Genomic DNA, 399 nt, shown 5'->3' with positions numbered 1-399 from the left:
CCAAAGACCACAGAATACACATTCTACTCATCACCACATGGAACATATTCTAAGATGGACCACATACTCTGCCATTAATCAAGCATAAGCAAATTTAAAAGGACCGAAATTCTACCAATTACCAAGCACCTTCTCGGACCACAAGGAATAAAAATAAACATTGACACCAACAAAGTCCCCCCCAAACCCACAAAGACATGGACACTAAACAGCATGATGCTAAACAGTTCTTGGGTCAATGATGAAATCAAAACAGAGATCAAAAGATACCTGGAAACAAATGAAAATGAAAAAACATCTTGCCAAAACCTTTGGGACGCCTTGAAAGCTGTAGTAAGAGGGGAATTTATATCCCTACAAACACACATGAAGAAAATGGAAGGAACACAAATTAACAAC

The sequence above is a fragment of the Carlito syrichta genome, unplaced genomic scaffold (genome assembly GCF_000164805.1).
Source record: "Carlito syrichta isolate Samal-C Ts95f unplaced genomic scaffold, Tarsius_syrichta-2.0.1 Scaffold315352, whole genome shotgun sequence".
Classification (NCBI taxonomy): domain Eukaryota; kingdom Metazoa; phylum Chordata; class Mammalia; order Primates; family Tarsiidae; genus Carlito; species Carlito syrichta.
Note: the sequence above shows the minus strand (reverse complement) of the source record.